General features: G+C 42.9%; 1 long non-coding RNA gene across 18 annotated transcripts; it reads left to right on the top strand.

Moving 5' to 3' along the window:
- Window positions 1-1427: 1427 nt before the first annotated feature.
- On the top strand, window positions 1428-11887 carry LOC127301720 (uncharacterized). Of its 18 annotated transcripts, none has more exons than XR_007852442.2 (8): window positions 1428-2559; window positions 2675-2938; window positions 3349-3442; window positions 3514-3616; window positions 5683-5833; window positions 5932-6010; window positions 6677-10285; window positions 10366-11887. It is a non-coding gene; the product is annotated as an uncharacterized lncRNA (long non-coding RNA). The 18 variants fall into 18 exon arrangements; XR_007852450.2 differs by having other exon boundaries at window positions 3514-3776; XR_007852439.2 differs by having other exon boundaries at window positions 3514-4275; window positions 10366-11884.
- Window positions 11888-13356: the final 1469 nt, after the last annotated feature.

Below are 13356 nucleotides of genomic sequence, written 5' to 3'. Positions count from 1 at the left end.
GAGTGAGAAGAGGGAGCATGTGACACGTTTGACCACCGCACCGCCCATCACATGGCTGTGGACCCTACCACGAAGAACAAAAGGCTACACACACCCAGGCCTAAAACAAAAACTAACACCACTGGAAGAATCAGACCAAACAGAACCGACAGAAAATGCAAGACGCACCAAAAACTGGACACAAAACAATAACAGAGGAGGTTGAGCCACGTGTTAGCACCACATTAATCCCAAAAAAAAATCAAAAATCTGAGAAAAATCGAAGCTGTTCAGGTTTAGTATAGTAGTTATATAAAGCCTCCTCCTTTCGTGCAGCCTTCTTTCGTGTGATGTCACCAAAGTATAGTTTACTTTTACATGTAAACACAAAATAAGCTAAAGTTAACAAATCCAGTTTCAGATAACCATTACTTTATTGTCCACAATGTCACGGGTGTCTTTGCTAGCACACCTTCCCTCCCCGGATCCTCTGGTGTAAATCCGGCCCCAACTCAAGCCTACCCATGGCACTTGTATGTTCACCACGATCACAACAGACAACCTGAGAAGAATAAGGAGGTGTCGTCTAAATATTTATGGTGAAAGAAAACTCAGAAGAACGAGAGAGGAAGGAAGATAAACTCCATTTACCTACTTTTATAGTCCAATTTAGCTCTACTGCTTCACTGTTTTGGGCTGACATGGCGAGCCATCCCCTCGCACAGCTCCATTGTTGCTGCCTTGCGGACCAATTTAGCTCTACATGCTTCTCTGCCCGCTTCAAAGGATTTATCCTAGGCAAAGGGATCCCTCAAGCTTGGGCTTTTGTAGCGTTGAGCCTTTCGTGCAGTGTCACCGAAGTATAGTCTATATGTACACGTAAGCACAAAATAAGCTAAAGTTAACAAATCCAGTTTTAGATCTACTGCAGCAGGAAGATGAACTCTATTTTCTTACTATCACAGTCCAATTTAGCTCTATTGCTTCAATGTATAGAATCATGAACTAGAACCTCAACTTAGATATACAAAATTATGTCTCATATATGTAACAATTTGGCATATGACATAATCAACCCTTCAGAATGTATGTTTGTTCTCAGATCGGCACTTAATTGCCTTGGGTGAGAGTTAGAGTATAATATATATCTACTATATTAAAGAGGAACAACTTCCTTTTTTCTCACATTTTTGAGATCTCACCGGAAGTAAACCTCGTGATGTTGTTTCCCATGGTTTGTTTTCCCCTAAATTATTATGTGTAAAGTTTGGTGCTTCGTAGCGTTTTGGAATAGTTTTCTTTGTACCTTATGAAGCCTTTGTGTTTCCTCGTTGTGTGGCCGTAGCCATAACTGGTTGGGACAGCGGTGGACAGTGTCAGTGGACACGATTTGCACGATTTGTAAGAGGTTACCGTCCTTTGATTTGCTTCTACGGAGTTTTGACTGATTTGGTATCCCTCTACGTGTCTATCTCTGGAAGCCCACAAAAAATTTAGTCTCCTCTCTTTCTTCTGGTTCTGTCACGCTGAACCTCCCATCGAATTTCTCCGGCGAGCCGTCGTGATCCACCCTCGGCGCGCCTACTCTGCTTCCTCCACTCCATTTTGTTGCCCCTGCTCTTCCCCCACAATGCGAACACTCAAGCTCCACAACCCATCATGTGAGATCCCCGCCACCGAGGGCTGTCGCCGCCGCGCGCCTGGGGGCTGCTGCTGCCGCCGTCGCGGCCCTGTGGCGGGGCACAGTCTACGTCGGGGCGAATCACCGGAGATTGGAATTTTGAAGATCAGGACGCGTTGTAGTAGGAGGTCGAGATACCAGATAGTCGGAGGCGGAGATGGGATGCAGTATCCACCGCTCCATTTCCATTTGCGCCGCTTTCCACCATCAACCCTAAGCTTTGATGGCCCGAGAGGCCGCCGGGCCTAGCCCCTCCGCTCCTCCCTCTCCATGCCGCCGACGGGCCGCGCTGATTGGCGAAGCTTGGTTGGCATCACGGGCCCTTCTCTCTGCCCCGCTTGGTGGTGGACGGCACGAGACGAGAGTGCTGTTGCGCTGGCGTACTGCGCGATGGCGCGGCGGCTCGGTGGCGAGTGCTGGAGCATGGTTGTCAGCTCTTGTGGTGGAGTGGTAGCCGTTGGTCATCGACGCGGATGTTTCGCGGAGGTGGCGACCGTGGCTGCTGCGGCGGCCGATCTGGTTCCGCACAAATCTTGATTTCTCCCTTTGCGAGCCCTTGGTGGTTTACGCTGGAGGCTGGCGGTTGTGCGGGGAATCCGAGTCAGAGATGGCTGTGGTCGGCGCTTACCGGCGGCCGGCGGCCGGCATAGCCGGTTGACTGGGTGGCCCCCGTCGAGATATGAAGAGGCCATATATGGAGAATTGGAGAGTCCTGGGCTCAGCTGCAGGGGCGGGACGTCTCCTCCTCCTTACTCGGGATCGGCTTTCCCCGCACGTGGCTTGGTGCGTGTCCACTGGGCAGCCATGGCGGCGATGCTTCTTGGCTTTGACCTCCGTATAACCATGCCTTGTGGTGGGATCTGGAGGCTCAGCTGTTGTTTTGCCTTCGCCATCCATAGGTTTGTCTTCTGCTCCTCCGTGTTCTTCATGAGCAGAAGAATTTTTGGGCGATTTCGGGTCTTTGTGTTCAAGATTTGATTTCTTGATTTATTGATTCATTTTTCATTTTTGTAGGCGTTTGTAGGCTGCTCTGCTTGATGCGATGGTCGATGGGAGTTCCTCTGGTTGTGGCTAGGTTGTATCTCTCTCTGGTTTGCGTCCTTGCCTGAGGAATTCGTTAGGTGATGCTATTGATGGTCCGGCTTCTGCAGCCTGCGTTCCAGTTTTGCTTCTGTGGTAGCTCAACTCTTTGAAAGCATGTCCAGCAATTCTGCAGTCCGTATGAGCGCTCGCGGGCTGGGATTCCTCTAGGCGAGTGACCGGACGATTGTATTGCCGGTAAGTTTCTTTTTTCATCCCATATTCAAAGCAAAATAAATCTGGAATGCAATCAAAATAGCCGCAAAGTGTATATTCTGTCAAGCAATCTAGCTAGAGCATGTAATTCATCAGCCAAAAAATGCATGCTTTATTGCTTTCCCTCTGTAGTCACATGTACTCCTTGCCTGACTTTGCACAGGCTATCGTCAATCATTCTATATGAAATTTCAGCCAAAGGTATCGTCATTTAATTAAAATGGGCATGTTTATTTTTCTCTGTACACATCATATATACCAGCATTGCATGAATCCTTGGCGTTGCTGAAAGCCACGACCCGGACGACGACCAGGGCGGTATACAGTCTTTACGAACAATTTGTAAAAATTTATTCAATTTTTTTTTAACTTTCACTTTGTTTTGGTTGCAGCACGTTTCTGTACGAGTTCTATAACTGGTTGACTACTTTGAGCGATGGAGGCGATGCACATGGTGGCGCTTGAGATCAGGTTGTAACTGAGGAGGTGAGCTGGGTACTTGGTTTATGTCTATAAAGTTGAGGTCTCAGGGCTCATGGCTGCTTCGTGGCTTGCAGTAGGCAGACAGAGAGCTAGCAACGAGCGGGAAGAACCATGACAAGCTGCAAGCGGCCACGTCCTTCCCGATATGAATGTTTCTGATGCATTAGACCACTAGCGGTATGGATTCCTGAAATTTTGTTTGCCTTTTTTCTTTTCTTTTCTTAACCGTATATGCTTTTGAATATTCTGGCTGCTACCAATTGGTGAACACCAACCTTTTGGGTTAAGGGACCTAATAAGCGCATTGGGGTACTGTCTGTTCAAAACTTATTTCAGGGTATGTTTTTTCACTGTGATGTTTCCATTTAATGTACACTTCAGTAGTACATCTTACTGATCTAGGAAATGTTATTCATACATTGTATAGAGTGCATGCTAAATATAGCTAAAAGAACTGTAAAGTGTAGTATGCACTGGAATCCCAATGTACACCAATTAACACATGACATGCTAATACTTGGTGCTCAAATTGGTGGTATCCTTATTCATCCATTCATTGACAAGTACACTATTAGGTAGTCTTGCTATCCAAAATTTCAGATGTCCTCTGATTAGCTGATAGTTCGGGCTAACCTTTTTGGGTGCATAATAATAATTTATATACCGTTCCTTATTGATCCAAAAATACCTGATTTTGTCGGTTCCAATATGTCAGGCCATATATGGTTAAAAAATTATGTCTTGCCTTTCCCTGGCTGTTGTAAAGTTGATTATGTTATTTTTCCTACAATGTGGTCGCCGCTGTCGCCATCTCTGTTGTTCTTTCATCCGGTCAGGTATTCCTCCTTTTTAAGTTAGTCCATGCTATTCCGTGCTGATGTTTTAATTTCCCTGTTCTTTGGTTGTCCGTGTTGTTTTCTCCTCTGGTTCGCCTAAACCCACGTCTGATGGGCATTTCGAACATCATTTGTGTTCCCTCCTTTTTCTCGTGGTTTCCTGGCAGCTCTGCCCACGGGTACTCAATGCTTAACCTGCAGTACAAAACTAGGCGTATTATTACGTTTTAGGTGTGTAGTGTAAGTGCCCCCTCAGTTCTTGTTTGTCCTGGCTACATTTGTCTTGATATTGGTAAAGCACAGTTTGTAGAGGTGTGCATCTGTGTGAGCAGTTAGGTCAGGTAACTATTCTTATAAAATTTAGTCCAGGCTTTGAAAAGATTAGCCGGGCCATGTCCAGACCATTGCTTTAAAAGAATTAGTTGTTCCCATTCCACTTTCCAAAATATATGCTTCTTTATTTATGGTTGGACACTAGACAGTCACTTGGACAATTAGTCATTCTTGATTGTATCCTGATTTTTTTGTTATACTGTGTTCAGTTGTTACAACTATTACTTCTGCTATGTTAGGAATGGATATTGGAGCTAGCAAATATTCTAAATTAATTGGGATAATTTTTTTCCTTTATTGTTGAGTTCTCTTTATGCAATCCTTAGTTACCTCTGACAAGCATAGTTTCCATTTGCATAGTTTCTACAAGCTTGAGATAATCACTCTTCAGTTTGATCTGCTCATGAAGTTCTACTCCCAAATAGGTTGATGTGTTTTTCTATTTTGATTGCCTAATATATGTTTTGCTAGCTACCCCAACCTGCTTGGGACAAAAGGGTTTGTTGTTGTAATATATGTTTTAAATTAATTGGGATAAAAAAATTTCCTTTATTGTTGAGTTCTCTTTATGCAATCCTTAGTTACCTCTGACAAGCATAGTTTCCATTTGCATAGTTTCTACAAGCTTGAGATAATCACTCTTCAGTTTGATCTGCTCATGAAGTTCTACTCCCAAATAGGTTGATGTGTTTTTCTATTTTGATTGCCTAATATATGTTTTGCTAGCTACCCCAACCTGCTTGGGGCAAAAGGGTTTGTTGTTGTAATATATGTTTTGTTATTATTATTATTTACTTAATAGCTGTCACAGTATTGCCATGTTGAGTTTATTGTGTGTGGTGCGAGATATTATTTTGCAAGTAACTCTTGACATGGCACCCTCTGGTAATGGAAATCTTATAGAGTAGAATACAGTTGGTTCATAATTAATGATGAGCTTTCCTAGATCAATCGTGCTCTCCAAGTTACTGTTTTTCTTATATGTACTGAAGACCATTTTATTCTATTGTTTTTTCCTTATCATTTTGGCTTGCGTGACTGTGTTTTTGAATTATTGCAACTACTTTTCTAAAGGTTGGAAGGATCTAGCAGAAGCGTGGATACAAAGACCAGTGGCCTTGGAACATTAAGATCTATGCTGACGATTCTGGAAGAAACAAAGGAGACGCTTGCCTAGCTTATGAAGATCCTTCTGCTGCTCATGCGGCTGGTGGATTCTACAACAGTATGTTTACTGCTGAGTTTGCACTGATACACGATATGTTTCCACTTAACGTATAGCGTTTTGCAGTTTATAATGCATATACTCTTCCCATGCGTCAGATTATGACATGAGAGGTCATAAAATTAGCGTTGTGATGGCTGAAAAATCGGCTCCCAGGGCTCCAACATCTGGTCATGGGTAAGTACTTAGTTATCTGATAAATGCTAATTCTGGAATTTGATGCCCACTCCGGGCAAACTAGAACCTTGTATTATAAGTTAATGGATCGATTTGCACTCGCCTGCATTATTTACTTTTTACTCCTGCATCTATGCGTGGTTGCGATCCTCTTAAACCATTCCTAAGTTAACTTGAAGCAAATTGTGATACCATATGCTACTGGACATTGTTCTGATGTTACGTATGCATTTGACCAGGTGCAAGGAGAAATCATCACTGAAATAGTTCCAATGATTTGCGTAATTTCTTTAGATAGGCATCCTATCCATTTGGAAATCTTGGCTCAACTCCTTTAGTACCGTATACAAGGTGTTGCATCTTTGCATTTATTGTGATTTTTTCTCAACCATTATTCAAATTGGCATAGTTTTATTACTTCAATGAAATCTAAATTTCTTTTTAAAAAAATAAATGACTATTTTGATTTCTATATAACACTTACATATCAGAATATGATTTTTTTTCTTGTTGTTTGTTTGTAAACAATCTTCTTGCTTACCATTAGCAGCTTGTGAAACTTTTTTTTGAATATATGTATTTCAAATTGAGTATATGTAAGTAGCATCGTGATTCATGTGTATGTTGTTTATATATAATGTATTCGCTGTATTACTTCGTGTGCAGAGGTGGACGTGGTGGTGGTGACTATGGAGGGGACCAACACAGAGACGGAGGAGGCCATGGGCGTAACAACCAGGGTTGTGGTTCGTGTTCCTGGCCATACTGGGAACACATATAATTAATTAAGATTGTCTTTTGTGAGAAACCTTTTCTATTTATGTTCTTCAGACTTGTACCCACACAGGAACTTAAGGTAGGAGGTTTTTCTGCTTTCCCTGCACTTCTGTTCCATTGTCATACTCCAGTGTTGGTTGCCAAAAGTGATCGGTCTATGTTATGTGATTTTTTTCTTGGAGGCAGCTGGATAAGCTCCAAATGTTGGTAGGTTTTGAGATATTATTACAGGTGAGTGCGGTCTATTATGATATATTACTTTTCTCTCGATTGGTGGTTAGCTACACCGTTTTATCTGTTTCCCTTTTTGATCTAATGTGTACATTCCACATGGTACTTAACCGGTGGATCACTGCTGTAAGCTTTGGATTTCTAGGCTCACTTTCACTCTCCTCTGCTTAAATAAGAACATAGATGTAGTCATATTTTTGGAAGTTCAAGTATAATTTCCTTATCTCAGATGAGAGAAGAGGAGGCTGACAGAAAAAACTAAGTGGACTCACATTTTGTATAAAATAGTAAACCTTCTTTCTTTAACTAGGCCATTGTACACTTTGCTAAAAGCATATATACCGCTCAGTTTTATGTTGTAAAATAGATGTACAGGATTTGATATGACACAGACGGCGCGGCGTGCCGCCGCGCCCATTCCTGCTAGTACTATACTAAACCTGAACTAACTTCTTTTTTGTGATAATTTTGAGTTTATTTCATGGGTACCTGTTTTGCTGACACGTGTATTCCTGCTCTATTTGCATGCTCATATTTCTTCTTCCTGTATGTCTCGGGGACCCGCAGTGATTTGGAAAATTTTGATTCATGTGTTGCCGACACTGGGATTCACTGATGGGCCGACTTGGTGTGTTTTTCTGGTGTGTGGCCGTAGCTATGATCTGTTGAGACACTGGTGGGCTATCATGACGATTTGTCGGATACATTTAATTTATTTTGGTTGGCACGTGATGGGCTGGATCATTATACACCGCTTTCACTGATGTCTCGAACCTAGCCACCAGAAATTTCTCGAGGGCTCCGAGGCGTATCGTGTTGGACGCACATGCTTTGCTCTGAGGTCTGAGCCATTTGGTGGCGGCGGCACCGGCGAACGGTCGCCGGATCGATGGCGGCGATGTCGTCTGGCGGCGGCGGACAGGGCACACGGCGGGGCGGCGCTACAAAGTGAGAGGGAGGGAATGGAGGGGTCGACGAGGACCATAAGCTCATCACGAGCGCGTCGGGGAGGTAGGGGAGGCGGGAGGTGGTCGGCGCGGCGAAGCTTGGCCGGCTGCAGGGAAGACCGGCTCAGTTTTGGCAGTAGGGGCTTCCGGGCTTGCTCTGCTTGGCGGGGATGATGCGTACGAGGTGATGGTGCTTCCGAGTTCCGAGCGGCCCGGCGGAGCTCGGGGAGGCCGGCAGCCACGGCGATTTGCGGATGGGGGAAGCCAACAGCCGGTCGAAGATTCGATGCGAGGGTATGCCCTTCTCTACCTTTGCTCTTTCTTTTAGAAAAAATACTCCCTCATGGCCGACGAGGTCGTCTTGGTGCTGCCCTTGTCGTCGCTGCACCAACCGGTTGCTAGGTGACGGAACTCGAGTCGCCGGGATGCACCGCCGCCGCCGTCCGTGGTCATCCAAGCAGAGGGACGCGGAGATATGGGTGGAGAGGGACGCGGAGGGAGGGCGAAGAGGGCCGCTGCAGGAGAAAGAGAATGCTGGGGCTTGGTCGTCGGGGCCGGTCGTCGCCGTGGTCGTCGTGTTCGTATGGTACGGGAGAGGAAAAGATCCACTTCCATGTGTCGCCCCCTTCCTCCCGTTCCTAGCTCTTTCCTAGCCACACCGACATTTCCGGGACTGAGACCACCCAGCAGCCGCCTCTGGCAAGATCGCAAATTGGCATATATTCAATGGGTACTGACCGGCCAGCAATAGAAGAGGTGTTTATCAGTGACATTCAGTAGTCTACAAGAGTCAGTGCACTGCTACATTATTGCTTCACGATCACATGCTTTCTTGATTGGTCGACATCTACTCAGGTAGTTCTTGATGCTAGCAGCAGTAGATAGTTCTTGATGCAGGCAACGGTAGATTTAATGCATGTTCATATATGTCCATGCACATGTCAACTGAAGAGGAAATTGTAGTGTACGTTGTCTATCAGAAACAAGCAATGCTCACTCTCGGGTAACAGAACAAAAGGGGTTATGAGTTTTTGCTCTTTGTTTTGTCTCCTATGTGGGATTTCGACCAGATTTATATGGGATTTGGGTGTTCTGCATAAATGCTTCAGTCTTGCTGTAGTCAGGGTCTTCTGCGAGGCGGGTGAATTTGGCTTCTTTGTCAATTTGAGGCGCTGGTACTGGCTAAGTTCTTCTCCATCTGCATCTGTTTTTGGTTTTTGTTAGTTTTAGATGAGGTAGCAGGATTTTGCCATTTAGACATTTTCCTGCTGTAGTCGGGGTCTTCTGCGAGGCGAGTGAATTTGGCTTCTTTGTCAATTTGAGGCGCTGGTACTGGCTAAGTTCTTTGCCATCTCTGCATCTGATTTTGGTTTTCGTTAGCTTTAGGTGAGGTAGCAGGATTTAGGCATTTTCGGGGTGAATTTTATAGACAAGTTTTGATTGACAATGTAGTGTTCTGCAGTAGATATATCTTCAATTTCTGGGATCCTAATGATTGCTTGGTTCTGTTTCTAATAACTTGTGTTTTCTGTTAAAACATAGAATGTTTTATGTGGAGTGGAATCCCAGCTTTTGTTTTGGTAATATGTTTTCTGTAAATATTTTGCAACTGCTATGGATTCACCTACTAATAATGTAGTCAATGTCATGTGGTTTTCTCTAGAAATCCTCGAGATGCAGGGAAGTTTGAAAGTTATGATACTATGTGCAAAAAAAATGTAGCATGTGGCTGATGCAGATTTATTGTATCCTCCATGACAAATTAGATACTTTGGGAGACTTATGTAACCTAAGTCTTGAATTTTATTATGGTCAGCATGCGCATATTTGGTTGTTGTTCTATTGCATGGTCATAGGCGTTTGGCGACAGTCATATGGTCGGTGTAAATATTAGTCCCTCCTTAGTCCTGATGATGATCGTGTTCAGTTCAGGGCCTATGATGCTTCCTTTAGCTTCCTACAATTTGACAGAATTGCTCATCATATAGTTATAATTAGAAGATCATATTCTCAATTTATCGCATATGCTTGCTTTTCTACACAATTCTGTTCCATTTGTTGCAGATTCAAGGATTTAAATTAACAAGATATATTCTTGATGGGGATTAAGTATTGTATCATTGTATTTGAGATTTTAAATGATCTGCCTGCCACTGTTCAGATCACATCTTCCTTTGCTAGAAGGTGAGCTGATTCTAACTTTCACCTCAAGTTGCTCCCGTCCTTGACCTTGTGAATTGTTATTTCTATAGGGTTCTCAAGTAATTTGTTCAAAATAATACAGTAGTCAGTGCACGAGAATAAGGCGTCACTGCATCAGGTAGCTGTATTCACCATAAGTTAAGTACTTATTTCTTCAGTTAACTTTTCTTTAATTTCCTCACAAACCTCTTGCTTCAGTTGCAGTTTTTTGTGCCATGCACACGAATTAAAGAGATCCTGTTTCAACGTATTACTCCACGGTATTCAACTACTGCCTGATTTCAAGATGATTTTTTTTGCTAGAAACAGGACAAGTATTGCTCTTACTTCAGTAGCAGAGGCCTCAAAACATCCCAAATAATTTTCCGAATAGCTTTTGTCATGTTCTCGAGCTAACTCGCTGGATCTGGTTAGTGCAGGTTCAATGTTTTTGTAAGCGTGCCTCCTATTTTATTTTGTGTTCAAGGGCCATAATCGAGTAAACATAGGCAAATGAGAGCTAAAATTTCACGTTTAATATCAATTCGACCCACATGCAAGTTATATAAGTATTTATTATATGCAATGCTATCGGGAGACCAAGCACTATTCCAGCTCTGTTATAAAATAGAGCACCATGTCAGCAAACTGACTTTGTGTTCTACCTGAACCATGCAGTTCCCAGAAACTTTTGGCTTCAGTTTCACATGGTTTGCAAGCAAGGTTCCTAGAAAGTTTCAGATATGTGTGTTTTGGAGGACCACATCAGAGGGCCTTCACTTTTTCATTGTAATAATCGGAATTGCATTCAACAATTTTTAAATATCTGAACCATGAACTGCCATCTTCTCATTGCTTATCTCTCAGTATTAAATTAGTCAAACTGTAATGTCAACATATGATACAAACCTTGCTTGCAGAGTTATTACAGAATAAACTTAGCTCTAATATTTGTCTTTCTTGGATTTACTTCTTTTTTATTGCATTACTACCTGTAAACTCTTTTTGATCTACTTGCATTAGTTTCTGTCTCCAATATATAATGGTCACTTCTACTTTGGTTTTCAAGCTAAGCCTGATTCCTTGTCCTGGATGTGCATGAGAAGGTGAGAACATGAGTTTTAACCTTCAGAGCCACCTGAGTAGCCTTGGCATTTCTGTACCTGCAAGGTTAAATCGTCATGCAAAGTTTTATTGTGATGTGCATGTATTGTGAAAGCTGAACAGCCGAGCCAGTTCACTACTTCCGGTCCTATTAGTGTTCTGTCATGTTAGAAAAAATACAGTATTAAATTAAATTTCACTTCAGAACATGATCACTAATTTCTTTTTTTATTACTAAATAGACGGACATAACATCAAAAAAGTAGTCGAACTTGTGTATTTCCCGTTGTTGTGGTTATTTGTCTTCTTCAACTGATCTTTAGGAGTGCCTTATATATCGGAAATTCAATTCGGCTCCCGGGTGCGTATGCTCCCTTATATATCCACTACCTTCTGTAGGGGTTTGAGGCAAGGATTATACCCTGAAGTGTTTTTATTCCAAATCTATGCATGGTCAACAATTTTAACCAAAGTTATTGTCCTATTCGCATGTAATTTGTTGTTACTATTGTATTCCATTCGTGTGATTGATCTGTATGTATCTCATTAATGACTTAAAGAACAGTAAACAAGCAAAATGGAAAGGTGTGATGTATCAGTTCACCTCTTTTATTCATTACCAGGTTCATTCACCACCTCTAGCTGAATACTAAGACTTAATTGTGCATGATGAAAGGTTGATATGATTATCTGAATAATATTGGACTAATTTGCATCTCTGTCGGGTTTGGCTGTTGCTCACACTCTCTTGGCCATGAAGGTTTCAGTATAATCAGCGTCCCTTCTAATATCTAGAAATTTGAGGTGGTGCATAACTAAGATTTGCCATATTTCCAAAGATGCCCAGAGGCTCCTCTTAATGCAACCTTTGTTGACTCTGCCATGCTGGTATGATGTTTGTTATACTTGGCAAAATAAATTAGCAAGGTCCTTTGTTTGATATCCCATGTTTGCCCATTGTGCCCTTACATTTTTAAATTTACCATTTTTGCATCATGAGAGTACACCATTCTCTCCATGTGAGGATCTATTTGTATGCCTCAAAATTGGGGCTAATTCAACTCTATTGCTATAGGGTACTATTTGTACCAACAATTTTCATACACTAGCCACAGCACAGGCGCGGCGTGCCGCTGCGCTGTCCATTGCTAGTAAACTCAATTAAGTATCTACTAGTGCTATCAATATACCTTCTAATGACCAAGAAAATGTAGATTTGTATTTTCAGCAGGTTTCCGATCTGGCAAAATCAAGCACAAAAAAGCACAACATGCGATCCTAAAAAAAACTAACAGCAACTTATAGGAAACAAAAACAGAGTAAACTTAGATATATGGAAACCCTACATCATCTGCATGATGGCCAAACCAAAAGAACTACCTTGGAGTCAGCGAGAGGTTGGGGACGTCATCCTCGGGTACGGACGGTTCCGAGATGGAAACCGGCCCGCTGTTAGACGCGCCCTGGAACGGAAGATCCCACGACGAGTGCTTCGGCATCGTCTTCCTCCTCGTCTCCCGATACACCGCCTGCTCGGTGTCAGCAGATCTGGCAGATGATGAGACGACGGAGAAGGAAGAGCCGCGGTGCACACTTAACGCTGGATGCGTTCTCTCCAGGCGAAAATATCTAGGCTGGGGAGAGGTAACATCGCCGCCGTCTCCGCAGCCGCCGTGTCTCCTCCAGATGGGGAGACGAGAGTTGTGCTGAAATGGGGTCTCGGGATGCTCAGGCCCAGGGGCTTGGGTACTGGGTAGTATTGGGGAGAAATTTACAGATAGCCCTGGTATAGCTGCACAAAACACATACATATTTTTTCACCTATAACCTCATATTTTGGGGTATTACGTGCATTTCTCTTTAGCAGGGTTTAGGTTTGCGATTTCCGAAGCTTTGGGATGTTTTTTTTGCGGGTAAAATAGGAACTTTTTTCTCATTAGTAGGGTTTAGGGTTAGAAGTCGAGGGACTATGCGTTGAAGTCGATGGGAATGTGCATTGAACACTTGGTTACAGTATGTGTAATAAAAAGTAGCGGTTAGGTGATCAGTTAGATGTTTATCTAAATTTAAAGAAAATTAATTGAGTGTCTTCTAGTAGTGTTTCCT

This window comes from Lolium perenne, chromosome 1 (genome assembly GCF_019359855.2).
Source record: "Lolium perenne isolate Kyuss_39 chromosome 1, Kyuss_2.0, whole genome shotgun sequence".
Classification (NCBI taxonomy): Eukaryota; Viridiplantae; Streptophyta; class Magnoliopsida; order Poales; family Poaceae; genus Lolium; species Lolium perenne.
This window is presented reverse-complemented; position numbering and strand designations above follow the sequence as displayed.